We start from the raw sequence: 27,355 nt of genomic DNA, 5'->3' as shown, positions 1-27,355 counted from the left end.
TTCTATCTCTTTAAATAGGTTCAGATTTGCTTTCTATATTTATAAAGTTTTGCATGTCACAAGGGACTTAAAGTATGGGGAAAGGGGAACTTCTACGGTTTCTCACTCTAGAATCAGCCCTAGACAAAAGAGAGCAAAGCTGCTATATTGGTTCTCATGTGTCCTTTGTCTCTTGCTCTTTCTAACATCCTCCTTCACAAAAACTAAGAGCCCAGAGGGCATGTGATTTGCCAAGGCCACATAGATAGGACAAAGCAGAAATCAAAATAAGAACATTTGACTCCATATGCCACGCTCTGGTTTACTTAACCCTAGCTGATTGGGGTCTGTATACATGAATGCATTCTTGTTTGACCACGTATTCCTTACAGAGAATTAGTGAATTCTTCTGACTGTGACTAACTAGAGGCATAGTCTGTTAGCTGTCATAATCCTGGATAACTCCTTTTCTTATTTTTTTGGGAAGGATCCTAGACATATGTTGTCTGTTTCTTGGTCATCTCAATAGGCCTTAAGGTCGGCACAGGATTTCTCAGACTTCTGCAATTTTCTTGAGTCTGATTATTGTGACAGCTCCTACAGCTGCTTCTATAGACTCAATCCTTGTAACAGTGTCTTCTCCCCTTCTCCCTACATGTAGACCTTATTATCCTTGGTAAGGCTTGCTTTCTTTCAAGTGTCCCTCTTCATGCTACTTCTACATTCATGTTAGCTTTTAAGATGTATTTCAAGTTTCTGAACTTTATTTATTTATTTTTTAATAGATTTATTTTATTTATTTATTTATTGGCTGCATTGGGTCTTCCGTGGATGTGCGCGGGCTTTCTCTAGTTGCCAAGGGCTTCTCACTGCAGTGGCTTCTCTTGTTGCGGAGCACAGGCTACAGGCGTGCAGGCTTCAGTAGTTGTGGCGCACGGGCTTAGTTACTCCGCGGCATATGGGATCTTCCCGGACCAGGGCTCAAACCTGTGTCCCCTGCATTGGCAGGCAGATTCTTAACCACTGTGCCACCAGGAAAGCTTCTGAACTTTAGACGGTAATTCTCAGATTTGTTCTTTTGGGCTCCACCCTGCAGGCCTACAAGCCTTGTAATTGCCCAGCCGCAAGACTGAAGAAAGAGCCCGAGACAGTGACAGAGACATCAATGGTTTATTGGATGGGGGAGCTTACACATTCAAAGCAAGGTCCTGGGGTGACACCCCACTGTGTACAGCAGACAGCAGGCAGGACACAGCAGCAGTCTTCCCTGGGTAAGTGGTGGTGGGGGGGAGGAGGTTATCGATTACAGGGAAAATTGTTGTCAGGTTGGCTCATCAGTTACCAGCGAAACCAGTAGAGGGGCATGCCCCTCATAGCCCCTCAGGTTAGACTTTCATGGGGCAGATGTTTCCCTTTGATAAACTAGTAGGCGGAGCCATTCTGGCCTAAGGATTAGAATAATCACTAGCTGGGACAAGGGGAAAGCATGTAGGCAGTTACTGACTAGGCTCTATGATTAAGAGGAAAGGTCAGTCAGGTGAGTAGGCTGTAGGTGAGGCAGGGGACTGGTCAAGCAGGGGATGTACAGAGAGCAAGAGAACAGCCATCTTGGGTGACATGACTATACACGTTCATGAGCAGAACACTTGAAAATCTTATTCTTAAAGAAGTAAACTAAGGAATCAAAATGACAAGCCAGGAATTCAAGAGTGAAGAGCAACCTCTAAGCAAATAAGCGAGAGTAGGGTCCTAGGTGAGCACCTGAGGCAGGACCTGTCATTTTGCTCTTAAAATATTTTTGAAACATTCATAACAAACAGTAAAGCACATAAAATAACATACTGAATACCTGGGTGCCCACCTCCCTGAATTTTCCAAAACTAATGAAAGCATCAATGTACAGGTTTAAGAACTATTATAAAGTCCGAATAGAATAAATATAACTGAACAAATATTAAAGCATACACTTAGACACATCAGATAATATTGTGAAAAAGAATCATTTCGAACTCAAAGCAACCAGAAAGAAAAGAAACATTACCTTCAAAGCTGTAATACTGACAGCTGACTTCTCAACAGAAATGTTAGAAACCGGATGACAATAGAAAGATACCTCTATAAGTGCTGAAAAAAAATTACCTGCCAACCTAGAAATCCATATCCAGGAAAAATATTCTTCAAAAGTGAAAGCAAAATAAAGCCATTTTCCAGAAAACCAGGAATGGAGAGATTTGTCACCAGCACACCTGCCTTTAAAAAAGGAAAATAATTCCTGATGGGTGTACGAAGATGCAGGAAAGAATGAACTGCACTAGAAAGAGTAAGTATATATGAATATTATCTGCATCAAGCAATATCTTATGTGGTTTAAAATATATAGAGAGGGCTTCCCTGGTGGCACAGTGGTTAAGAATCTGCCTGCCAGGACAGGAATAAAGACGCAGACATAGAGAATGGACTTGAGGACATGGGGAGGGGGAAGGGTAAGCTGGGACGAAGTGAGAGAGTGGCGTGGACATATATACACCACCAAATGTAAAATAGCTAGCTAGTGGGAAGCAGCCGCATAGCACAGGGAGATCAGCTCGGTGTTATGTGACCACATAGAGGGGTGGGATAGGGAGGGTGGGAGGGAGACGCAAGGGGGAGGAGATATGGGGATATATGTAAATGTATAGCTGATTCACTACGTTATAAAGCAGAAACTAACACACTATTGTAAAGCAATTATACTCCAATAAGGTTGTTAAAAAAAAAAAAAAAAGAATCCGCCTGCCAATGCAGGGGACACGGGTTCAAGCCCCGGTCAGGGAAGAGCCCACATGCTGCGAAGCAATTAAGCCCGTGCACCACAGCTACTGAGCCTGCGCTCTAGAGCCCTAGAGCCACAACTACTGAAGCCTGCGTGCCCTACAGCCCGTGCTCCACAACAAGAGAAGCCACCGCAATGAGAAGCCCACTCACCACAACAAAGAGTAGCCCCCGCTCGCTGCAACTAGAGAAAGCCCGCGCACAGCAACGAAGACCCAACGCAGCCAAAAATAAATAAATAAATAAAATAAATTTTTTTTTAAAGTTTAAGAATTTTTAAAAATTAAAAATATAGAGAATTAAAATACATGACAACAACAGCACAAGAGTCAGGAGAAGGAGCTAAAAGGAATTTAAGTGTTTTATTTAAAGTAAATGTGCTGGAGGGGAGGGATAAATTAGGAGATTGGGATTGACATATACACACTACTATATATAAAATAGATAACTAATAAGAACCTGCTGTATAGTACAGGGAACTCTACTCAGTACTCTATAATGGCCTATATGGGAAAAGAATCTAAAAAAAAAAAAAAGAGTGCATATATGTATATGTATAACTGATCCACTTTGCTGTATACCTGAAACCAAAACAACATTGCAAATCAACTATTCTCCAATAAAAATTTTTAAAAGTAATAAAATAAATGTGTTAATACATATTTCAAGGAATATCAGAAAATAAATTACTTCTTATAAAATATTAATTATTGAACATATCTTCACAATAAATTAATGAAAGTCATCAAGATCAAAATTATGTATATCTAATAAAATTAATCTATTTTATAATAAATTATGTAAAACATGAGTAAATCTATTTGCTGTTTCTCATGCTTAGTTTACAATAATGCAATGCAAGATGTAGTTAAAATAATGAATTTTGAAAGCAAGAAGTAGTGTAAATGACATGATTTTCTTTCAGTAAATATGTACATGTATTGTACTCTAGTGCTTGGCTTTTGGAAAATAGTTTTTAATTTTGTATAAAATTCAAAATAATTTCATATACATTATTAGGCAACTCTGTATTTAGTAGAAAAGAAAAGCATCTTTGAGCAACCAAAGCAGTTTAGGTTGATGACACTGATCCTGGCCATTGAAATGTAAAGAAGGAGTATGCCTTTTTTTCTTTTTGAAGAGTGGAAGAAGGGCAATTATGAAAGAGAGGATGGGAAAGTTGCCAGAGAGTTGCCAGGCAGTGTGTGTGTGGGGTAGGGGCGGGGTAGTATACATGGGAGTTGAAGGTTCTCTTAACTATCAGCACCCCAGTACCCTGGCAAAATCTTCATATAACCACAAGGATATGCATACCCCAGTTTGAAGACCATTGCTCTGGGGCATATATTGGGTTGGTCAAAATGTGCCTTCGGTTTCTAAGTAAAAATAAAAGACACATTTTTCATTTTCACCAAGAACTTTATTGAACAACATATTCACCGTTTTGTTCCACTACCTTCTGCCATTTTTCAGGCAACTTCATAATTCCATCTTCCCAAAACTTTTTATCTTTCTGAGCAAAGAACTGTTCCAGGTGCCTTTTACAGTCTGCCAGGGAATTGAAATTTTTTCCATTAAGAGAATTTTGTAAAGACTGAAATAAATGGAAATCTGAATGAAGGTGCAGTGTCTGGTGAGTACCATGGATAAATCAGAACTTCCCAGCCAAGCTCTAACAGTTTTTGCCTGGTCACCAAAGAAACATGAGGTCTTGTGTTATCCTGATGGATGATTATGCATTTTCTGTTGACTAATTCCGGACGCTTTTCGTAGAGTGCTGCTTTCAGTTGGTCTAATTGGGAGCAGTACTTGTTGGAATTAATCGTTTGGTTTTCCGGAAGGAGCTCATAATAGAGGACTCCCTTCCAATCCCACCATATATACAACGTCACCTTCTTTGGATGAAGACCGGACTTTGGTGTGGTTGGTGGTGGTTCATTTCACATGCCCCACGATCTCTTCTGTTCCACATTATTGTACAGTATCCACTTTTCATCACCCATCACAATTTGTTTTAAAAACGGAACATTTTCATTACGTTTAAGTAGAGAATCGCATGTGGAAATACTGTCAAGAAGGTTTTCTTCACTTTACTTATGTGGAACCCAAATATCAAAGCGATTAACATAACCAGGCTGGTGCAAATGACTTTCAACACTTGATTTGGATATTTTGAGTGTGTCAGTTATCTCCCGTGTGGTATAATGTTGATTGTTCTCAATTAATGTCTCAATTTGATGGCTATCAACTTCAACTGGTCAACCTGACCATGGAGCATCATCCAGGGAGAAATCTCCAGCACGAAATTTGGCAAACCACTTTTGACACATTCAATCAGTCACAGCACCTTCTCCATACACTGCACAAATCTTTTTTTGTGTTTCAGTTGTGTTTTTACCTTTCTTGAGATAATAAAGCATAATATGCCGAAAATGTTGCTTTTTTCTTCCATCTTCAATATTTAAATGGCTATACAAAAATTCACCAATTTTGATAAGTCTTTTTTTAAATGCACGCTGATATGACAGCTGTCACATACAATCTAACAAAATTGTTTCGAATGAAGTTAAAGACAACTAAGTGCTACTAGAGCCATCTTATGGAAAAAACTGAGTGAAACTTTTGGCCAACCCAATACTAAGAGAGGAATTACTGAGTCCCAAGCTGTGCACATTTTCAACTTCACCAGGTATCGACAAACTGCTTCTAAAGCAGTTGAATCAGTTTATAATCCACAGCAGTAGGTTTGATATAGTACTTCAACGTCATTTTGATTTTTCATTGGCACTGTATTTTTTTGTTCATTTTGTCTTTCCCTGACTATTAAAAAGGTTGAGTATCTTTTCATGTGTTTATTGGCCATTTAAGTTTCTTATGTGAATATGCTTTTTCTTATCAATACGATATATTTCCACATTCTGAATATTTATGCTTTGTCATTTATATGCATTGCAGTTAGCTTCTCCCAGTCCACAGGCAGATTAATTAAACATTTGGATGTCTCAGTTTCCTTATATGAAAAAATGAGAATAATACCTTCCTCAAAAGATGCTAGGTCATTTGATTCTCAAAACAACTCTATGAGGTGGATAACATAATTAATCCCATTTTACATATGAGAAATCTTTTCTCAGTTATGCCAAATTGTTTACCATAGAGGTTGTACCAATGTTTATTCTATCATCAGAATATACATGTCCTTGTTGCTCCACTTGAAATAATCAGACTTTTAAATTTTTCTCAGTATGGTAAGTGTGAAGAAGAATCTCTGTGCTTTTTATTTTGCATTTCCCTGGTAACTAATGAAGTTGAACACCTTTTCATATGTCTCTTCATTATTTTTTGGTTCCTCTTCTCTAAAACACCTGTACCTGGTTTTTGCCACTCTTTACATTGGGCTGTCTCTTTCCTATTGATTCTTAGGTTCTCTTTATATAGTCTGGATACATGTGATAAGTAGTTTCTCCTAGTTTGTGGCTTCTCACTCTTTTTTAAAAAATTGAAATATAGTTGACCTTTAATATTATGGTAGTTTCAGGTGTGCTACATAGTGACTTGACATTTGCATATATTATGAAATGATGACCATGATTAAGTCTAGTAACAATCTGTCCCCATACAAAGTTATTACAATAATATTGACCACATTTCTTATTCTGTATATTACATCCCTGTGGCGTATTTATTTTATAACTGGAAGTTTGCACCTCTTAATCCCCTTCACCATGGCTTCTCTTTTTGTTCTCTTTATGCTGACAAGATGAGAACAAGTTCTTAATTTTAATATAATTTACTTTGTTTACCCTTTCCTTTTTGGTTATGCTTTTCTTAAGTTTATTACTTTCCTTTCATTTAAACCCTTCCATATCATTCTTGTATAGGTGTATCTTGTAAGAAGCATAATCAAATCTGATAGCTTCTTGTCTTTCTATATGTGAATTTATTTATATTTGTTGTTATCAGTGATAGACTTATTTTTACCATCTTATTTTTTATTCACTGCTTGCAATCCTCTTTATCAGTTTTTGCCCCCTCCTTTCTTGTGTTCAGTGGATTGATAAATTTTCAGAGACTCACTACAATTTTAGAATCTATAGATTATATATCTATCTGTTTGTTTAGGCTGTTTTAAATATTTAGCATATATACTTAATATAAATTTTTAATACACTAAAATTATTCCATATTTGTATGCTGTTAAGGACTTTAGCAATATATAAAACAAAATTGGCAAAATATTGATTGCAGCTAAAGCTGGGTGATGGGTAAACTGTTTTAAAGGACTTCACATACATAACTACCCATTAAGCACACGCACGCACACACACACACACACACACACACAGATAGTCTTATTATTAAGGAGAGTTTTTATCTTTTTTATAAAAACATGCAAAAACTTGTTTTGTGGGGGATTTTTCAGTCACATAAACACATTTCCAGATATATTTTATCTGTTCCTGTTCTCGCTGCTTTTTGGTTGGTTGGTTGTTTTTGAATGCTATGCTTTTCCTCTGGGTTTGGTTTTCTTCTTGATGGAAAATATCCTTAATAGTCTCTTCACCTCCCCCCAAAATAAAACTGGGTGTTCTGTTACTAAAAATGATAGAAACAATTATTCACGTGATTGGCAACTGAAAAAACACAGCCACATTACCAAGCAGTGTGGTAGATGCCAGGAGCACTCTGGAGGTACTGTGTAGGACATGCATTCCTTATTTCCCTAGGCAAAGACATCCTGTAAGTGAGTACCTATTGGAGCATCACTTTATTATTATTTTCATAATTTTTTTAACCTGTACTTATACACAAGCCACTAATGTTACAGAGTGTCTGATTTGAGATGCCATTTGTTTATTTCTTTCAGGGGTGTAAGCTTATAACTGTGCTTGACTCATCAGCTGATGGCAAATTGTATTGATATAAAGTTTATTTTAACTCCAAACTTTACTACAAACAATATTTTGGAGACATAATTTTTTGTGTATATGATTTACCTGCAACTCACCAGGCTCACAGAATTCACATCTGAGGACTCCCACTGGTCCTCCTTTTTTGAGCACCCTTTCTGATCCTCCCCAGGGCCCCCCTCCACCAGCCAATTTGCCTGATGACACACAGTACATCTTTCAAAATCTGCTAAACTACCACGTGATTGGCCATGGGAATGGCTGAAATGAAAAGACAAAAAATATCAAGTGTTTGCAAGGAAGTAGAGCAACCAAAACTCTCATCTACTGTTGGAAGTATAAATTAGTACAACCACTTTGGAAAACTGAAGGATCTACTAAGGTTGAATATATTGATAAATAATTAATATTCATCATGGGATATTATACAAAAAGGAGACTGAATGATCCTCACCTATACCCCAAAATACAGATGAATCTCACAGATATAATATTCAGTTAAAGAAACAAGACACACAAAAGAGCACATGTATGATTCCTGTTACTTAAAGCACTAGTTGTAGGCATAAATACTCTAAGCTGTTTGAAGTCAAACAGGTGTTAATCTGAGGGGTTAGTGGCTAGGAGGGAAAATGAGGGATGTTTCTGGGATACTGGCTTACATGGTGTGTTCAATTTGCCAAAATTCATTAAGCTGTACATTTATATACATGTATACTATGTATATATTATATTTCAATGAATTTTTAAAAATACACCCAATTAAAGCAAAAAAAAAAAATAGTCTCTTCAATGAGAATCTATGGCAAATTTTGTTCTCCTTTTTTTTGAGAGATAGTTTAACTGGGTATAAAATTTTACGTTGATGGTTATTTTTCCTCAACACTTTCATAATTTTGTTCCTTTGTCTTCTGATATCTATCATTATTGATTAGAAAACAACTGTCCATTTAATTACCATTCCTTGTGGATAATAAGCCTTTTTTCTCTGGCTGCTTTAAAAATTTTCTCTTTATCTGTGATGCAGTGTCACCACAATGTGCCTTCTGTGTGAATTTATTTCTATATATACTGCTGGGTATTTGGAATGCACTTTTGTTTGAGAATATACATCTTCCTTCAATTCTAGAAATTTTTAAATTATTATTATCTCATCAAATATTGCTTCTCCATAATTCCCTCCATTTTTTTCTTCTAGAACTCCTATTAGATATGCCTGAAACCTCCAAAATATTTCCTTCACATCTTTAACTGATTGCTCATATTTTTCTTTATATTGGATGCTGGGTGAATTCTTCAGCACACTTTTTCAATTTACTAGTTCTCTAATATGTTCTGCTCTAGAGTTGTCCCAGCTTTCAAGAACTGTTTTTATTTCTGCTTCTTTTGATTCTTTTATGGATATTAGTCCTTGTTTTTCCTTTTGAAAAAGTGACATTTAAGTTGAGAAACTAGAAACCACATGAAGTGGCAGGTGTAGAGCATTCTAGGCAGAAAAAACAGCTTTGGGACCTGATTTTCTCCCCCCCAAAACTCTGTCTGCTCCTTAACCAGCATTTATTTTCAACTTGACCTATCACATAGGCATAGCTGATGATAACTCAGCATGTTGACTAAATCTCTTGGCTTTTGGTACTGTAACTATGCACTTATTACTTAAGTTTGGGGTGTAAACAATATGATGCACAGAACTTCTGTGTTGCTGACCGGGTCTTGGTCTCATTGCGTAAGTGTACTTTCTCGGACATACAGAAGCTTTACTTCCAGTAGGTCAATTGAGCCATCTTGTATCCCAGGAATAAACGTGGCCAAGAGCTGACTGAGCAACAGATGGCATGGTTTTAGTTGGAGTAAGTAACAAAATGCAAATTTAAGTTAATCATGTGCTTTATGGAAAACAATAAAATAATCCTATAAATATAAACAAAACAGTTAAATGTCATCGCTTAGCACCATCTTGATTATATATAAAAGTACAAACTTGGGCATTAAAAGCATGTGGCAATATTCATTTTCAAAAGTGTCATATACATGATTCAAATCTTCCAAACTATGCTTAGAGTAATAGTTTTTAGAATATGATTTAATTTACAACAACAACAAAAATTTTAATCCTGGTTGGAATCTGAATATCCCGTTGTAAAACTATTGCTCCCACTCCCTAAATTCTGGGTGGTATTTTGGGTGGTGGTGGAGATAGATAACTCTGATTCTTTTGCTCGTGTCATATCACCTTTGATGATACAGTCATATGTCTCTTCTCTCCGTCTTCCCTTCCTCCTTCTGGCCAAGTACCATTCTTGCAGCTGCCTGTTTTGAACCAATCTAATATTGTACTTTTGATGGGAAAACTAACATATTCACGTCTCTTGCGTTATCTGATGCAGTGAGCTTGCCCCTCATCCTCTTGTGAGACTGTCACCTCTCTAGCTCAGGGTGCTGATACACAGGTAGGTAAGGCAAGCTCCTCAGCACAACCACACAGCTGTCTACACATAGCACAGTGCAGGGGGTCCACTAGCTGTGTGCTTACCATCAGCCAACCATGGCGTCACACTGAATGTTTTCCTTTTTATACACTTAACAGTGTTGCCTTTATCTAGCATTTACCATCCTCATTTCTCACAGCACCTCTAAAGCAAGAAATAATTAGCTCAAAAAAGGCTGACTACTCTACATTGAGTTTTAGATTTTTAACTCTCTCCTGAAATTCCTTGACAAAGTATAAGTGACATTACGTTTTTCACATTGCAGAAGAAGAACAATCACAGTTTGGGGCTTGGCTAATTCCAGTAAGTCTTCTTTTCGAATGAGGTAATTCAAATACAGAAGTCATCTTCATGAAAAGAGAAAGCTCTCTCCAATGTCTCCTCAGGAGGAGGTAAGTGCCTTGAACGTGCTGTTCACTTCCTTCAATAGTACAATGGCCAATGTAAGTGGAAATATTTTTCAACACAGAACCTGCTGTTTCCAATTCAATATTCTGTTTCAATTCACTACCAAATGCCCATACAGAAAGAAGGTTTAGTGCCAAGGAAATCTATGGTCTCATGAGCCATAGATTTGCTCTCATGCGCAAATCAGTCAACATGAAAGCAAATTCACATTTTAAAATAGTTCTTCCAGGGAATTCCCCGGCAGTCCAGTGGTTAGGACTCAGCACTCTCACTGCTGGGGCCCCGGGTTCAATCCCTGGTCAGGGAACTAAAAGTCCATAAGCTGTGTGGCGTGGCCAAAAAAATATATAGTTCTTCCATTGGTTTAGAAGCTAAGTATAGATCTAGATAATTTCAAGAAAATTAATTTTTAAAATAGGTGCAGCCTGTTAAGATAGGATGAAAGTTGTCATTAGCAAACTTTCCATGACTTTTGAGGTTTCGCATGCCAGGCCTACAAGGGCTGGCATGATGTGGTCCCTGCCATCATCTCTAACCACAACCCATGCCTTACGCCACTTGTCAATTTTGTTCTAGTTGTGCCAATCTTCTGTTAGCAGCTAGAAATGCCATACTGTTTCCCATCTCTGGGCTTTTGCACTAATTTTTTTTATCTGGCCAGAACATGCTTCTCCCTCTTCTCATCTTAATGATGAGGTCTTCCCTGACCACTCTATCCAAAGTAAGTCATCCTCCTTAGTCCCATTCATAGCACTCTATTGACTTCCTGCACAGCACTAATCAGAGGCTGCAACTTTCTTATTTACTGGTTACTGATGGTCTGTTTACCCACACTAGAATGTAAGCCCCATGAAGGCAGGGGATCTAATTTGTCTTATGCTCCATCCCTAGATCTTATGTGCCTGGCACAGAAGTCTACTAGCCTATGACATCTTCTTGATTTAGAAAAATAACGATTGTGATTCAAATAAGCGCACAGATGACTATCTGGATTTCATGCAGAATTGACATAAAATGGAATTTAGGGTATTCTGAAAGCCACGAGCGCTAACCTTTTAGTTTGAGATTTTAGAATTCATTTTTGTTAATTCTGCAGGATGGCCACTAGAGGGAGACATAGCCAAATACTACACTAAGTTCGAAGGGGTTTTTTTTTTTTTTCCCCTTAGAATTTTGGAAGTCCTGCAGCCCAACCCTCCTTTCAGCTTCCCTGAAAAATGTCCATCCATCCAACTTCTTTTAAAACAAACCAAAAAAGTTATAATGAGGAATTCACTACCCCGTGGGACAGACTACACTACAGCTAAGCACCAACTCATTTAGAAAGTCCTCTTTCTGAGAAAAACAAATATCGTATATTAACGCATATATGTGGAATCTGAAAAAATTGGTATAGATGATCTTATTTACAAAGCAAAAATAGAGACATAGAGAACAAACGTATGGATACCAAGGGGGAAAGTGGGGAGTGGGATGAATTGGGAGATTGGGATTGACATATATACACTATTGATACTGTGTATAAAATAGATAACTAATGAGAACGTACAGGGAACTCTACTCGATGCTCTGTGATGACCTAAATGAGAAGGAAATCCCAAGAAGTGGGGATATATGTATACGTATAGCTGATTCACTTTGCTGTACAGTATAAAGTAACACAATATGGTAAAGCAACTATACTCCAATAAAAAAAATTTAAAAATTAAAAAAAAGATGGGCTTCCCTGGTGGCACAGTGGTTAAGAATCCGCCTGCCAATGCAGGAGACAAGGGTTCGAGCCCTGGTCTGGGAAAATCCCACATGCCGTGGAGCAACTAAGCCCGTGAGCCACAATTACTGAGCCTGCGCTCTAGAGCCCGTGAGCCACAACTACTGAGCCCGCATGCCACAAGTACTGAAGCTCGTGTGCCTAGAGCCCGTGCTCCGCAATAAGAGAAGCCACCACAATGAGAAGCCTGCGCACCGCAACGAAGAGTAGCCCCCGTACGCCACAACTAGAGAAAAGCCTGCTCAGCAGCAGCGAAGACCCAACACAGCCAAAAATAAATAAATAAATAAATAAATTTATTTATTTATTTTTAAATTTTAAAAAAGAAAGTTCTGTTTCTTACTGATCTGTCTGTAACTACCCCTCCTTGCCTGCCTCCTTGTCTAGATTATTAAGAAACTGACACTATCTTGGGCCCTATCCTTGGCCTCATTGTGTAAGATAATCTTTGGAACCTGTACCTGGCCAATCCCACCATGCCTCACACATTTCTCATCCTTGGTCATGTCTCAAGATGGAAAATTCTTGTGTTTTCTCTCCTTTGACCCCTGGCCCACTGCTTCCTCCCCCAAGCTTTATACTATACCCTGTTCCACAGGAAATGCACTCCCCAACATTGTCAACTCCCCCTTATCCCAGGAAGTGCCTCCATCCCCTTGCCATGAAAGCTGGCTCTCCCAGAGGACTGGTTACCCTGCATCTGCCTCTAGTGAAGGTCTGGTTCTCTGAAGTCCCCAGGACCACAGGCAGGGTTGGCATTCACTCAGCTGTCAGTGCCACTCTCAAAGCATCACTTCTGCTCTGAGATTTGTGACATCCTGTTGTTCCACTGTCACCTGTTCATCTACTGGTCAAGGCTGTATGGAAGACTTTGGGGTCTCATCTCCATCCAGCACCACCCATTTTGCGTGGCTTCGGCAACAATGTAATAACCAGTCCATCATCCTAGCCCCTTTATTCCACCCACACCTGGGACCTTCACCTGGACCTCAAATTTACTCTAGTAATTGTCTCCCCAGCTCACTCAGTACCCCGTCTCACCATACGCATCTTTCATTCTCATTAAGTTGTCCACTGCATTTTCTCCCTATAGCTCAGCCTTGTCACTTCTTTTCCTATCCAGCCTACACTCCCACTATTATTTTCCACCTTACTATACTTATCCACTTATATTTCTTCCCCAACTTTTCCCCCAGCCGAAATCACAACTGAATAAATCCATCTGTTCTCCTTTTCTGTTCCTACACTAATCACTGCTAGTGAAGATAACATTAGCAAATATTTATTGACAACAGCTGTATGAGGCAGTACCATTATTATCTGCATATTACAAAAGTGAGAAATAAAGCCCAGAAGAAATAAGTAAATTGCCCTACATCACACAGCTAGTAAACCAGACAGTCTGCCTTAGTCAGATGTCTTTAAAGTATATAAAGTAAAAATTGATAGAACTACAGGGAGTAATTGACAAATTAATCATCAAAGTGGGAAATTTCAACTTACCTCTCCAAATTATTGATAAGTTAGGCATTCCAAAACTTAGTAAAGAAATACGTGCTGAGAACACTTAGCAAGTTTGATTTAGTGGGCACGCATGAAACCCTGATCCCAACAGTTAGACAGTATATATGGTATATTTACCAAAATCGCCAGTGTACTAGGCCAGTGATTCTCAACATTTTTGGTCTCAGGACCTCTTTATACTATTAAAAATTACTGGGCTTCCCTGGTGGCGCAGTGGTTGAGAATCTGCCTGCCAATGCAGGGGACACGGGTTCGAGCCCTGGTCTGGGAAGATCCCACATGCCGCGGAGCAGCTAGGCCCGTGAGCCACAGCTACTGAGCCTGCGCGTCTGGAGCTTGTGCTCCGCAACGGGAGGGGCTGCGATAATGAGAGGCCCGCGCACCGCAATGAAGAGTGGCCCCCGCTCGCCACAACTAGAGAAAGCCCTCGCACAGAAACGAAGACCCAACACAGCCAAAAATAAATAAATAAATATATAATAAAAATAAGTAAATTAAAAAAAAAAAATTACTGAAGACTCCAAAAAACTTTAGTTCATGGAGGTTATATTTACTGATATTTACTACATTAGAAATTAAAACTGAAAGATGATTTATGTGTTTATTAACTTAATAAATACAAATATTTATTTAAATTAACAATAATAATACCATTGTATGTTAACATATATAACATTTTTATGAAAAATAACTTTTTTAATTAGTGAGAAAAATGGCATTGTTTCATTTTGGCAAATTTCTTTAATGCCTGGCTTAATAGAAAGCAGCTGGATTTTCCCAGGAGCATCTGTTGTGATAGGTTGTTTTGGTTGAAGTCTATGAAGTCCAGCCTCGCCCATGAGAATGAGAAAAGCAGCCCCTGAGGTCCAGCAGGAGTTGGTGTTGCTGGGAGCTGGCCTGGCATTCACAGCTGGCCTTGGTGGTCAAGGTCACAGAACATCCCCTCAGACAGAGCCACTCTGTGACCATGATGGACCAAAACGAAAACAAGACCGTGAACTTGTCTAAGCCAGGCAAGTGGCCAAACATCTCCCCATTCTGGCTGGGTAACCACTTCTTCTTTACCAGCTACAGCATTTCTCCAGTCGGCCCTTCTGTGTTAGTTTCCTGTGGCCACTGAAAGAAATTACCACAAACCTGGTGACTTGAAACAACAGAACTTTATTCTCTCCCAGTTCTGGAGTCAGAAGTGAGAAGGCAAGGTGTCGGCAGGGCCACACTTCATCTAAAGGCTCTAGGGGAGAATCCTTCTTCATCTCTTCCAGCTTCTGGAGGGCTCCAGGAGTTCCTTGGCCTGTGGTCACATCACTCCAGTGTCTGCTTCTGCCCTCCCATGACCTTTTCTTCGTGTCTGCCTCAAATGTTCCTCTGCCTTTCTCTGTAAGCGTACTTACATGGAGTACGCTAACTCACGGAGTTAGGACCCACCCGGGAAATCCAGGATGATCTCATCTGTAGATTTTTAACTTAATCACAATTGTCTGCAAAGACCTTTTTTTTTTTTTTTTCCAAATAACTAACATTCACAGGTTATGGGGTAAGGATGTGGACATATCTTTTGAGGGGTCACCATTCAATCCATTATACCTTCCTATAGATAAGATTTATTAAGAACCCTAATCATAGAATTACCACCACATCCTGACAGTATCCAATCCAGAACAAAGCTCTGCTTTCTTAAACCCTCCCCCCAAGACACCTAACTAAACCCAAATCCTATGTTTTTTCTAAAACCATCTTACCAAGACTGTAGACAATCCCTGCTCGTGTATATTCTTCTTCCCTGCAATGAAAACTAAACCCAGCTTGTTCAATTACTGCTCTGTTCTTGGTGGTGTTTGGCTGGAAGGCATTGACACATGGACATGCACCTAGAAAAGGGAGGAGTATTTTAACAGCCTTTTCAAATGGTTGTGAATGTTATTCTCTGATACTACACCCGAATTCACCAAATGAGAATTTCTTAAAGGTTACTTGACTGTGGAATCTGAAACCATATCAATGAATTTAACACACCCTGCTACATGAAAATCCATCAGTCTATTTTGCACTTTGAGTCAATCTTTCATTCATGCATAATTTTGGACATCATTCATTGATCAGTTAGAAAAAAAAAAAGGTTCACTGAGGTATAGGTATCTTCCAAAGGTTGACACATTTCATTATACAATGTGTATTTTTAAAAATCACACTTGTTGATATCACCACCAATCTCATTAGAAAAGTCCTTATGTATTAGGAAGCTGTCAACTTTACAGTGGTGGATACAAGATTTCCTAAATTTGAATTTTCCCTTGAAGCTCAAATGTTATCACTGACAATAATCATTTTTCCTCAAAGTGGCAGACTTACTACGACCATTTTCAAGAAAATATCTGCCATATACCCAAGTCTGAATAACCAAAGTTTGTCAGTTGTTCTCTCCAGTTTAAAAAAAAAAAATGTATTTTATTTAAAAAAATTAAAAAGCTGATTCTGCTTTCAACTTATTCACACAAGTGCTTTTCCATGGGAAAACCATCATATTTTGGAGTACAGCAAAAATGCTTTATGTGTACTTTCCATTTTGTCAAACAGAATAATAAAAAAGATGTTTTCTCAAGGTTCAAGACTTATTACAAGTATAATTTTTTTTTAAGTTTTTAATTAATTAATTAATTAATTAATTATTTTTATGGCTGTGTTGGGTCTTCGTTTCTGTGCGAGGGCTTTCTCTAGTTGTGGCAAGCGGGGGCCACTCTTCATCGCGGTGCGCGGGCCTCTCACCATCGCGGCCTCTCTTGTTGCGGAGCACAGGCTCCAGACACGCAGGCTCAGTAGTTGTGGCTCACGGGCCTAGTTGCTCGGCGGCATGTGGGATCTTCCCAGACCAGGGCTCGAGCCCGTGTCCCCTGCATTGGCAGGCGGATTCTCAACCACTGCGCCACCAGGGAAGCCCACAAGTATAATTTTTTAATGCTTCGTCAAGGACATTCTTAAGTGAAACTAGCTTTATGGTGGTGAAGAATAAAATGACTGCTAGTACAGTTTGATGCCACCGCCTGGATTCATGCTAGGGCACCAGCAGTTGTACTCACCATGTGCAAATAGCAGCACAGTGAAAAAAAAGCAAATAATGTCCCAGTATTGTTATGAAAATAGTTTTGACTTCATAGTTCTCCTAAAAGGGTTTTGGGAATCCCCAGGGATCTGCAGACTATACTTGAGAACTGCTGATAGTATAAAGCAGTCTCAAGAAATAGAAAGAATAGGTATCAATCATACAGAACAAAATCTCTGCCCACAATGCAATTAAATAAGACTCAATTACAAAAAAAAAAAAAGTCCCCTTACATTTGGAAATTTTAGAACATTTTTTTAAACAATCCATTGGTCAAAGGAGAAGTCATAACAGAATTTTTTAAAAACATGCTTAGAACTGAATGATGACAAAAATACAACATGACAAAACTTGTGAGATGCAGCAAAAGTGATGCTTAAGGAAAATTTGTAGTCTTAAATGCTTATATTAGAAAAGAAGAAAAACTAAAAATTAATCACCTAAATACTTAAGTTGAAAGTAGCAACAGAATGGGCCCAAAAAACATAGAAAGAAGATGAAGATAAGGATAAGAGAAAAAATTAAAGAAATAGAAGGAAGAAAGAAATGATAAGAAGGATCAATAAACCCAAAAGTTGATTCTTTGAAAAGATACAAACTTCCAAAAAGGGAACTCTCATGCACTGTTGGTGGGATTGTAAATTGGTGCAGTCACTGTGGAAAACAGTGTGGAGATTCCTATAACAATTAAAAATAGAACTACCATATGATCCAGCAATTTCACTTCTGGGTATTTACCTAAACAAAATCACTGATTAGAAAAGATATATGCACTCCAATGTTCATTGCAGTGTTATTTACAATAGCCAAGATATGGAAGCAACCTAGTGTCCATCAATAGATGAATGGATAAAGAAGATGTGTGTGTACACACACACACACACACACACACACACACACACACACACACTGGAATATTACTCAGCCATAAAAAAGTGAAATCTTGCCTCTTGCCATTTGGAACAATATGGATGGATCTAGAGGTTATTATGCTAAGTGAAATAAGTCAAAGAAGGGCAAATACTGTATGATATCACTTATATGTGAAATCTAAATAACACAAACAAAACAAATGAAAACAGACTCAGGTACAGAGAACAAATAGGTGGTTGCCAGCAGGGAGGAGGTTGGGGGGGTGAGGAAATAGGTGATGGGGATTAAGAGGTACAAACCTCCAGTTATAAAATAAATAAACCACAAGGATGTAATATACAGCATTGGGAATGTGGTCAATAATATTGTAATAACTTTGTATGGGGACAGATGGTTACTAGACTTACCGTGGTCATCATTTCATAATGTATGCAAATGACAAATCACTATGTAGTACACCTGAAACTAACATAAATTGTTCATCAACTACATTTCAATTTTTAAAAAAGGGAAAAAAATACAGTTTAAGAAAAATATATTTTAAAGATATTAACCAATAAAACAAATAGCCGAATGGAGAGAACAGAGCAAAGGGTCAGTGAAACGACAAAATATCTCAATTCTTTCTGATTTTAATTCTTTTGGATAAATATATTTTTTGGAAATCAGGATCTTGAAGAGCTGCTTGCACCCCCATGTTCACTGCAGCGTTATTCACAATAGCCAAGATATGGAAATAACCTAAAAGTCCATTGACAGATGAACGAGTAGAGAAAATGTGATACATCCATACAAAGGAATATAATTCAGCCTTAAAAAAGGAAGGAAATCTTGACATATGTGACAACATGGATGAACTTGGAGGACATTGCTTTAAGTGAAATGAGCCAGTCACAGAGGGACAAATACTGCATGATTCTGCTTTTTTTTTTTTTTTTAATTTTTTATTTACTTTTTTAATGCTATTCTTGTCTGCTTACATTCTTTTTATGTATGTATGTATGTATGTATGGCTGTGTTGGGTCTTCGTTTCTGTGCGAGGGCTTTCTCTAGTTGTGGCAAGCGGGGGCCACTCTTCATCGCGGTGCGTGGGCCTCTCACTATCGCGGTCTCTCGTTGCCGAGCACAGGCTCCAGATGCGCAGGCTCAGTAATTGTGGCTCACGGGCCGAGTTGCTCCGCGGCATGTGGGATCTTCCCAGACCAGGGCTCGAACCCGCGTCCCCTGCATTGGCAGGCAGATTCTCAACCACTGCGCCACCAGGGAAGCCCCATGATTCTGCTTTTGTGAGGTATCTAAAATAGTCAAACTCAGAGAAGCAGATAGTAGAATAGTGGTTGCCAGAGGCTAGGGTGGAGTGGGGCAGAGGGCGGGGAATGGGGAGTTGTTGTTCAATGGGTATAAAGTTTCAGTTATGCAAGACGAGTCCGAAGTTCTAGAGATCTGCTATATAACACAGTGCCTACAGTTAACAATACTGTATTGTGCACTTTAAAGACGTGTTAAAAGGGTAGATCTCATATTGTGTTCTTACCACAAAAAAGACAGGGAGCACAAGGAAACTTTTGGAGTTGATGGCTATGCTTATTACCTTGATCGTGATGATGGTTTCATGGGTGTATGCATAGGTCCAAACTTACCAAATTACATACATTAAAGTTGTGCAGTTTTTTGTATATCAATTACACCTCAATAAAGCTGTTAATTAAAGAAAACATAAAAGAATGAAACAAGTGATATCACTACAGACCCTGAAGACATCAAAAGGATAATGAGGAAATACTAAAAACAAACAGAACAAAAAACTCTGGACACCTAAATGTGACAACTTAGATGAAGAACTAATTCCTTGAGGAACACAAACTACCATAACTTACCCAATATCAACTAGCTCATTTGAATAACCCTATAACTATTAGGGAGATTGAATTCAAAATTTTATAACTCCCAAAAAAGAAATCTCCAGGCCTAGATGGCTTCACTGGAGAATTCTCCCAAACAATTAGATAAGAGTTAACACCAACTCTACAGAATCTCTTCCAGAAAATAGAAGAGGACATTTCCTAATTCATTTTATGGACCTAGTGTTACCCTGATACCAAAACCAGACAAAGATAGTGCACAAAAGAAAACTACATACCAATGTCTCTCATGACCTGAGATGCAAAAATCCTCAACAAAATATTAACAAATCCAACCCAACAATATATAAAAAAGAATTAAATACCATGACCAAGTGGAATTTATTCCAGGTATTCAAGACTAGTTCAACATTTTAAAAACAATCAGTGTAAACCACCTATCAACAAGCTGAAGAATAAAAATTACATAATCATATTAATTGATGCAGAAAAAATCCATTTGACAAAATTCAGTACCCATTTATGATAAAAATAGGAATAGAGGGGAAATGCCTCAACTTTTTAAGAGCATCTGCAAAAAACCCAGAGCTAACATTATTGTTCATGGTAAAGGAATGAGTGCTTTCCCCCTAAGATCAGGAACAAGGCAAGATGTCCCTTCCCACCTCTGATATTCAGCGTAGTGCTAGATGTTTACAAATAATGGTTTGTCTTATGTTGATGTATCTTGGAAGTGATTAAACACTCATTGTTGAGATCACTCATAAGTTGTCCAATACAGAGGAGCTGCAGGTGGTGGGTTAAAGTGGCCAAGGAGGAAGAACCTTCCACAAAGCCCACCTCTCCCAGCCGTTTGTCTGTTCCAAAGGAATATGTCTGGAATGCAAAGTGTACCTGTAACACCTGGAAACCCACAGGTCCCAAGAGGCCCAGGCAGGTGTCCAAACAAGTGAAGAGAGGCTACTACGACTTCCCACCCCAGGAGGTTATTGCAGCCAGGATTGTGGCCACACAAATATCTGGCCCCTCTAAAAGTAAACTTTATTATTTTCTAGGTTTACTATTTCCTTAATGATACGATTCGTAATGTATTTGAAAGGTGAAATATTCTAGACACCTCAAATCATTTTTTTTTCTTTTTTTTTTTTTAAATCATTTTTTAAACCAAGTTAAATTCAAATAAGATTCAAAAATTAATATATAATCCCCTTGGTTCTTGCCAGTTAGGCAGTCCTGCCCAGAATGCACTGCTGAAGAGATGTAGCAGGTCACCTGGTCCTTCCTTAAAATTTCTGTGCCTCAGTTTCCTCACCTGTAAAGTCGTGATCATAATAATTCTTATCTGGTAGGGATGTGGAAGGGATTAAAGGAGATAATTCAGGTGAAGCATTTAGAACAGTGCTTGCATCTGGTAGGCCTCCTGAAGAGAAGTGCTCCTAGCCTTCTGCCCACACTTATTGGGGAGTCGGTCCTTTGGAAGGGCACCGGAGAAACTGCTTTCTGTGAATCTCATTCTGTATCCAGACGTGATTAGTCAACACTGTAGTTGCTCATCACCATTAACTGAAGGCTGATGAAAGGAGATAGCATTAAGAAAGGGAGCCCGAGATCACTCACTGGCTGCCTGCAACTGCATCCACTGATGTTTTATTTGGTCTGATTTTCTTCACCTGCCTGGCCCCCTAAGGCATTTGAGTTTGTGATGTCTGATGTTTTGCTAATCTACGTTATAGAATTCCCCACCACTTCAGCCAAACAGCCATGGTTGAACGGCTGAGAGAGAGCAGTCCTCTCAAAGGTAAGGGAATAAAGGAAAGATTTTAGCATTTGCCATCACTTTAGATAAGTCACTTATTTAAAGTTTCTCATGTGAAACCTTAACACTAAGTGGAGGAGGGGCTGAGGGTGGATTTAAAGGATTTTCAAGGGTACTTTGGGTTATCTGCTGTGCGGATGTCTTCTGTTTGCCCTCCTGGTCCTCTCTCCACCTTCCCCACCATGCTCTGCGCCCAGGACTGCATCACCAGGTTGTGTTGCCCTCTGGCTTCCAGTTGAGTTCAGCCAAAGGTTGGGGGTAGGGGTGGGGGACACCAGCAGAGATGGAGGGGCAGGAGAGCAAGGTTGGGGTGTCTCTGCTCCTCTCAGGTGACTGTGTCCCCTGCAGGTCTAGGAGTGGAAACAAAGCTTGCTATTACACGCGCTTGGTACCTACACAGAGCCGACACCTTGGTAAGTGGTCCCTGTGAAATAATAAGAAATATGTATTGGTCTCTGCCCCTGGTTCCTGACATGGAGCTTATAAAATCCTTGTAAATAACGGTGCTAGGAAAATCTTTCGCTCTAACAGTCAGTCTTTGATCCCTATTCCTGACCCAGAGCTCCTAAGACATTTGTATTGATAATTTTCTGGATGATAGGAATGTCTTTTGCTCTAATGAGACAAGTCTGGGTGGGCTCCTGGATGGAGGCTGGTCACCAGAAAGCCCAAGCCATGATTAGAAGCTAGGAAATTTCAGCCGCTCGCTTTCCCCAATTCTCTGGAGAGGGGAGGCGGGCTAGAAGTGGAGTTAATAACCAATCATAGCCAAGGGATGAAGCCTCCATAAAAACCCCCAGAGTTCAGGATTCAGAGAGCTTCTGGGTTGGTGAGCACATCCATGCGCCAGGAGGGTGGCACACCCCAAATCCACAGGGACAGAAACCCTTACACAAGATCCTTCCAGATCTTGCCCTATGTATCTCCTCATATGGCTGTTCATTTGTACCCATTAAAATATTCTCTGTGACAAATCAGCAATAGAAAGTAAATTTTTCCTAGGTTCTAAGAGCCACTCTAGCAAATTATTGAACCCAAGGAGAGGGTTATGGGAACCTCCAATCTGTAGCCAAGTCAGACAGAAGTTGTGCGTAACCTGAGGACCTACTACTTGGGACTGGCCTCTGAAGTGAGGGGCACTCTTGTGGGACTGAGCCCTTTATCTGTGGAGTCTACACTAAACTCTAGTTAGTGTAAGAATTGAATTGATAGCAGGACACCCAGCTGATGTCAGAGAATCAGTCATTGCAGGAAAAACCCACAACCTGGGGTCAGAAATATGTGTGAGAGTAAGGGAAAACACAGTGAATTTTTCCTAGACATCCTCTTATTAAACTCTCTTCAGACATCCTCCTTTGACAGTTGCATCTATTTCCTAACACTATATCTGAATATATCTGAGTATGTTGCACATATATACCTATCTTCACCTTCCTCATCTTTGAATCTAACCCCTGGGTAGAGTATAATTGGACCAAGGGCCAGGGTCAGCAAGGATGGTATTGATAGATAAGTAGATAGGTAAGGATAGATTCGAACCTCAGCCTGAAAACTCTCAAATGTACAGAAAATACAACTTTTTCTACTTTTCTATAACCCAACTTAATTTCTATTTCAGCCCCCAATCTTCCAGGGTTGCAGAAACAAAAGCTAAATCAGTTTAGGGTCCCCCCTGACAATTAAAATACAATTAATAAGTGTAAGAATAGAACTACCCACTAGGAATTTGGGAGCCAAGAGGAGGGACACCTAACACATCATCAAACAAGGGACAAAGGAGTGCCAGGGAACTTCCTGGAGAGTGTGGTGTCTGAGCTGAGACAAAAGGATGAATGGAGTTAAACAAGCAAACAAAGAAAACCTCACGATAGGCACAGGGTCCAGCCCAAGCAAAGGCACGGAAGCAAAAAACAGCAAGATGCATAGGAGACTACAAGCACCTCAGTGTTTTTGGAGTGTAATGTTCAAGACAAGGAGAAGTGACTGATAAAACAGTGACCAGATCTTTTTTTTTTTAACTGAAGTATAGTTTGTTTACAATGTTGTATTAATTTCTGCTGTACAGCAAAGTGACTCAGTTATACATATATATTCTTTTTTTAAAATATTCTTTTCCATTATGGTTTATCATAGGATATTGAATATAGTTCTCTGTGCTATACACTACAACCTTGCTGTTTATCTATCTTATATATAATAGGCTACATCTGCTAACCCCAAACTCCCAATCCACCCCTCCCCCTTGACAACCACAAGTCTGTTCTCTATGTAACGGTGAGCAGATCTTGAAGGGTTCTATTAGATCAGGTTAAAGAGCTTAAACTTTATCTCTTAGATCAGAGGTCCCCAACGGGGAGGTACACACACCCCAGGGTGTACACAAGAACATTCACTGGAATACAGGAAGAAAGTGTTAGAACTTCTAGCTTATGTTTTAATTTTTTTACTTTTGTGTATGTTTTATAATATACATAATATTTATATTAGTGCCATAGGACATGTTATATAATAAACAAATAAATATTAGACACACATTGAAGAGTGGGTTCAACGTCAGAATTCAACCAGAATCTGAACTGACTTTGGCTTTGACCAAGTGCGCCTTTGAATGTCATTTCTTTCATCCCTGAGCCTCTGTGTAATCAATGATCCTGTGAAAGCACAGATCACCAGCCTATCTAATCAGTGTAACAGCAACAATTGAACAAGGCATTGGTTTGGTTTCATTGTTAGTATTAGAATATTTGTTTTCCAAAATGAGTGAGCTTTCTAGATGCAATTTTGAGTAAATTTTCCTTATGTGTTTATAAGTGGAAATTCCCCCTTTTGGGTAAAATATATATAAATGGATATTTATTATTGCCAGAGTAAAATGCTACAGTTATTAGTGATCACTGTGAAGCTAGAAATTTTACATATGAAATCAATTTAAAACTTTCAAATTATTAACTAAATAGAGAAATTGACTGGTACTTAATATGAAGATTTAGAAAGAGTGAGGTAGCTGGATAACTTTATGAAGAACCTTATTTTGTTTTTATTGAAATATAGTTGATTTACAATATTGTGTTAGTTTCAGGTGTACAGCAAACTGAGTCAGTTATACATATGTATGTATATATCTATATTCTTTTTTTCAGTTCTTTTCCATTATACTTTATTACAAGATATTGAATATACTTCCCTGTGCTATACAGTAAATCCTTGTTATCTATTTTATATATAGTAGTGTGTATCTGTTAATCCCATACTCTCAATTTACCCCTCCCTCCCTTTCCCTTTGGTAACTGTAAGTTTGTATTCTGTGTCTGTGAGTCTATTTCTGTTTTGTAAATAAGTTCATTTGTACTATGTTTTATTTATTTATTTTTTAATTTATTTACTTATTTATTTATATTTGGTTACGTTGGGTCTTTGTTGCTGTGTGCAGGCTTTTCTCTAGTTGTGGCGAGTGGGGGCTAATCTTTGTTGCGGTGCACGGGCTTCTCATTGCGGTGGCTTCTCTTGTTGCAAAGCACGGGCTCTAGGCACGCGGGCTTCAGTAGTTGTGGCTTGCAGGCTCTAGAGCCCAGGCTCAGTAGTTGTGGCGCACGGGCCTAGTTGCTCTGCGGCATGTGGGACCTTCCCGGACCAAGGCACGAACCTGTGTCCCCTGAATTGGCAGGCGGATTCTTAACCACTGCGCCACCAGGGAAGTTCCTGTACTATGTTTTAGATTCCACATATAAGTGATATCATATAATATTTTGTCCTTCTCTGTCTTACTTCCCTTAGTATGATAATCTGTAGGTCCATCCATGTTGCTGCAAATGGCGTTAATTCTTTCTTTTTTAATGGCTGAGTAATAGTCCATTATATTTATATATATTTATATATATATATATATATATATATATATATATATATATATATCTCAGATCTTCTTTATCCATTCATCTGTTGATGGACACTTAGTTTGCTTCCATGTATTGGCTATTGTTACTAGTGCCACTCTGAACTTTGGGATGCATGTATCTTTTTGAATTAGAGCTTTCATCTTTTCTGGTTATATGCCCAGGAGTGGGATTGCTGGATCATATGGCATCTCTATTTTTAGTTTTTTAAGGAACCTCCATACTGTTCTCCATAGTGGCTGCACCAATATACATTCCCACCAACAGTGTAGGAGGGTTCCCTTTTTCCACACCCTCTCCAGAATTTATTATTTGTAGATTTTTTTTGATGATGGCCATTCTGGCTTTTGTGAGGTGATACCTCGTAGTTTTGATTTGCACTTCTCTAATAATTAGTGATATTGAGCATCTTTTCATGTGCCTGTTGGCCATCTGTACATCTTCTTTAGAGAAACGTCTGTTTAGGTCTTCTGCCCTTTTTTTTTTTTTTTGGCTGCGTTGGGTCTTCGTTGCTGCGTGCGGGCTTTCTCTAGTTGCAGTGAGTGGGGGCTACTCTTCATTGCAGTGCGCGGGCTTCTCATTGCGGTGGCTTCTCTTGTTGCAGAACAAGCGCTCTAGGCGTGTGGGCTTCAGTAGTTGCAGCACGCAGGCTCAGTAGTTGTGGCTCACAGGCTTAGTTGCTCCGCGACATGTGGGATCTTCCCAGACCAGGGATCCAACCCGTGTCTCCTGCATTGGCAGGCGGATTCTTATCCACATGCCACCAGGGAAGTCCCTTCTGCCCATTTTTTTATTGGGTTGCTTGTTTTTTTGTTATTGAGTTGTATGGGCTGTTTGTATATTTTGTAAATTAAGGCCTTGTTGGTCGTGTCGTTTGCAAATATTTTCTCCCAGTCTGTAGAAAGAACTTATATTCTTCTAGAGCCAATATGTTTATAAAACTTTAAAGAATAATAGAATGCTGGGAATTCCCTGGAGGTTCAGTGGTTGGGAGTCAGTGCTTTCACTGCTGGGGCCCAGGTTCAATCCCTGGTTGGGGACTAAGGTCCCACAAGCCACACAGTGCTGCCCCGCCCCCCCAAAAAATAGAATGCAGACTAAAAGGGATTCCATTATACTATAATTTTAATAGTTGTAGAAGCACTCGGTGTACAAGCCTGCATTTGTAACACAAAATAACCTGTAAGAATTGTATTAAAGTTTTAATTATTTAATTCCATTTTGGCCATGAGAGTTTCAAGAAAAGAATATTTATTTGGGTGTTCTTTACATCATATCAACTGTGCCACTTCAAAATTTCACTCCTATTTCAAGTACCACAACATCCCTAATACCTTTAATACATTTATTATGTCTTTAATTCAGACATAATAAAGAATATAAGTAGCATTTTAAAAGACGAAACTTTTAAAGAAAAATGAAGTATCCCAAACATATTTTGATTTCACTGATTAAACTTCTACCATTTTCCATAGGTGAAGTAAAAAATCTTTTGAGATTTCCCAAGCTAGGAATTCTAGGTACAAAGTTCCTTTAAGAACACAAGATACTGGAAAATCTTTTCCAGAATTTCATTTGCCATGTACAAAAAGGGTAGTGCTTTTATTGAATGCGCTGTTTTGGTGTTTTGGGTGTTGTATATGTAGACATTTGGCTATATGGAGAAAATCTGACTTCTGTAAGTTTGGTGGTTCTGTGGAATAATAACTAAATCAACTCTCTTGCTCTCCTTCATGGCTGAGAGAGAGGTTTTTGGATTTCCCTAAAACTGATAGCATAGAGAATCTGATTGATAAAACAGTAATGGAATGGAAAATCACTTAGGTGTCATACAATTGTCACTGCATAAAACAAGCAAGGTAAAGGTTAAGAATGATTTAGGAATCACAAATATTCAATGTTTTGTTCACATCTTTTAG

This window comes from Balaenoptera acutorostrata, chromosome 12, assembly GCF_949987535.1.
Source record: "Balaenoptera acutorostrata chromosome 12, mBalAcu1.1, whole genome shotgun sequence".
NCBI lineage: Eukaryota > Metazoa > Chordata > Mammalia > Artiodactyla > Balaenopteridae > Balaenoptera > Balaenoptera acutorostrata.
The sequence above is the reverse complement of the archived record's forward strand: the minus strand, read 5'-3'. Positions refer to the sequence as shown.